This window comes from Myotis yumanensis, unplaced genomic scaffold (genome assembly GCF_028538775.1).
Source record: "Myotis yumanensis isolate MYYU_CA2020_CCGP unplaced genomic scaffold, mMyoYum1.0.hap1 SCAF_5, whole genome shotgun sequence".
In the NCBI taxonomy this organism is placed as follows: domain Eukaryota; kingdom Metazoa; phylum Chordata; class Mammalia; order Chiroptera; family Vespertilionidae; genus Myotis; species Myotis yumanensis.
In genome coordinates, this window is record NW_027223756.1 from 72443125 (window position 1) to 72446148 (window position 3024).

Consider the following 3024-nt stretch of genomic DNA (forward strand, 5'->3'; position numbering starts at 1 on the left):
AAATACTGAATGACCAATTTAATTTGAATTTCAGATCAACAACAGATAACTTTCAGCATGAGTATATTCCAAATACTGCACGGGACATACTTATGGTAAAAATTACTCATTGTTCATCAGAAATTCAAATTTAACTGGGGGTCCTGTATTTTCACATGCTAAATCTGACAACCCTGCTGCCTAGCTGTTAACATCTTGGGTAAATCCATTTGTTAGATGCTTTTCAGAAAGCTGGTTTGGGTGGGAAGAGAATGTGAATGTCATGGAATGACCTCTTGGTGGTAACCAGTGACAAAGACTCTTGGTTTGACCAACCTTTAGTCAGGCTCCTGAACCTTCTCCTAGGCCCGTGGTCGGCAAACCGCGGCTCGCTAGCCACATGAGGCTCTTTGGCCCCTTGAGTGTGGCTCTTCCACAAAATACAATGTGCGGGTGCGCACGTACAGTGCGATTGAAACTTCGTGGCCCATGCGCAGAAGTCGGTATTTTGTGGAAGAGCCAGTATTTTGTGGAAGAACCACACTCAAGCGGCCAAAGAGCCGCATGTGGCTGGAGAGCCGTGGTTTGCCGAACCGCAGTTTGCCTGTGCACTTCCTTGTAAAATCTAGTTTTAGCAAAAACCCTGCTAAGTCAGTTTAATTAGAACATTCCCTCTACCCCACAACTGATCACCCTTGATATTCGATCAGGTTCCTCATCCTCCACTCCCCCCCCCCCACCCCCCCAGGTGATGTCTCTTCACCCTGGCCTGTCTTGAGCATGAATCTTGTTAGGTCTGTTTAGCTGAGACCCCCTCTCACCCTTGGTGTTTCCTCTGAGTAATTTCCCATCCACTGAGCCCCTGCCCCGGTCTCCTTGGCTGTAAGCTCCCACTTGCCCCTGCTGTCCTCAGAGCTGAGCCCAATCTCTTCCCCGCCCCCACTATAATATCCCATTGTATGACCTTGTACCTATCCTCATGGTCCTGAATAAGGTCTGCCTCACCATCTTTAACAAGTGTCATTGATTATTTTTCTTTAACACCAGTACGGTAGCCCAGCTGGGTCATTTTATATGGCTGGATTGGTTCACCAGCTGAGTTTTATCTGACATGAAACAGCTTAAAAAAACAAGGAAGCCTAGTTCCCACTAATCCTGAGGCTTTTACATGAGACACGCATGTAAGGCTTCTGTGTTGGCCCCCTTTCTCAAAAAATTTGGCAAAGATGACCAAGAAAATAGCTTCTGTGGAAATTATTTATTTAATATTAATGGGGTATCATTAGATCTTGGCCAGACATTTCAAGTAAACAGGATCACTCCACATGGAGTTGTTTGAAACCAGAGATTTCCTGTGACCTCCCCCACCCCCAGTTATAACAAGAGCCAGAGAAGTTATATTTATAGAAACCCCGTTAATTTTACCTCCATCCCCACATTTAATCCCAAATACAACAAACCCTGGAAAGTCCGCAGACAGTGGCCTGTTTGATGGATGAGGCGGGGAGGCTACCCTTGATGCAATTGTATTGATAAATGGAGGGCTGGGTTGAGGTTGTTACAGTGGGACTGGGGGATGCCAGTGGGTATACAATATTTTTAAGAAGCTGCAAACATAATCAATTAATAAAAACATTAACCCCCAGCACACAGTCAAGTTCCTTGGAGGGCTTTGCAACTCGCTCTTGACCTCAACAGTTTTAAAGAATTTCCAGGCAGAGCTGAAAGCACTGTGGCTTTTTCATATTTCTTCTCGAGCCATCCATCGTCTCTGCCTACATCTTAAACATTAGCTCACCCACTTTGTGGAAGCCGACTTGGGTGGAAGCCCCTGTTGGAGGAGGGGCTGTCAGTTGGACAGACTACTATATGGTAACTATTGGAAGTCCCTCCTACTCAGGAGCCTTCCTAGTCCAGACAGAGCTTGAGAACTAGAAGAGATTTCTAAGGGTAGAGAGAGAAGGACTGAGAGTTCCCAGAATTGGAGAATTCCTCCAGTCCTAACAGAGGATCATAAAAATGCTGGGGTGGGGTTGAGGGAGGGCTGTGATAGAAAGAGTATCAAAGACCCAGGCCTTAGTCCTGACCACAGGTGACGTTGGGCAAGTCACTTAGATGGTCTGATCTTTACTTTTTCCCATCTGTTAAACAAGGGAATAACATTACCTATTCTGTTAGGTTATTCCTAGTGAGATAATTCTTGTAAGTGAGGTATGAATCACTGTTATTGTAGTCAGAGGCTGTATGGGCATCCGAGTTGAGGCATGTCCGTTGGACCTAGTGCAGTGGGATGACCCATGGAGGCTATGGGGACCTCTTTGGGTCATCATTCCAGTCTTCTCAGAAAGGCTTTATGATGACTTCCAGCCACACCTGAGAGTACAGCGGCTCTAGTGACCTGCTATCGCTTCAGGTCACCACAGGCTTCCCTTGAACCAGTGTTTGTTCGATAACAAGCACCATTTCTTTCCAATGAGAGTGAAAAGAAAAGACAGGAAGACAAAATAGTGGAATGCATTGCACATAGTCAGGGTGAGTATCAGTTTGTGGAACTTTGGTTTCAAATATTTTATACACATACATGACAAACTGCAATAAAGAAGAGATTTCTTCCTGTGATTTAAAAAAAATCAGAAGTGGTGCTCGCTTTGGCAGCACATATACTAAAATTGGAATGATACAGAGAAGATTAGCATGGCCCCTGCGCAAGGATGACAAGCAAATTCGTGAAGCGTTCCATATTAAAAAAAAAAATCAAAAAAACTCAGAAGTGCCCTTTTAGCAAAGACAAATATGATTTCATCACTTGCACAGTTTTGATTCCAAAATCCAGCCAAGGAGGTGAGTGCTGACAGAGTCCCCTGAGGCGAGGAGCCCAGAAATGCCTTCTTGATTTGAGTCACAGGACTGGTGTCATGACACCAATGTTGTGCCATCAGACAGGTTCTAATCCCAGCTCTTCACTTAGTAGCTAGCTCTAAGCCTCTCTGAGCCATTTCCTAGCCCTCCACACAGCAGGCTGGCTTCCATGAGCTCCAAGGCCTT

At 45.2% G+C, this 3024-nt stretch overlaps 1 non-coding gene across 1 annotated transcript; it reads left to right on the forward strand.

Annotated features, from left to right (window-relative positions):
* The first annotated feature begins 2618 nt into the window (after nucleotides 1-2618).
* LOC139011992 (U6 spliceosomal RNA) lies at nucleotides 2619-2725 on the forward strand. Its single transcript, XR_011471781.1, has one exon. It is a non-coding gene; the product is annotated as a U6 spliceosomal RNA (small nuclear RNA).
* The last annotated feature ends 299 nt before the right edge of the window (nucleotides 2726-3024 follow it).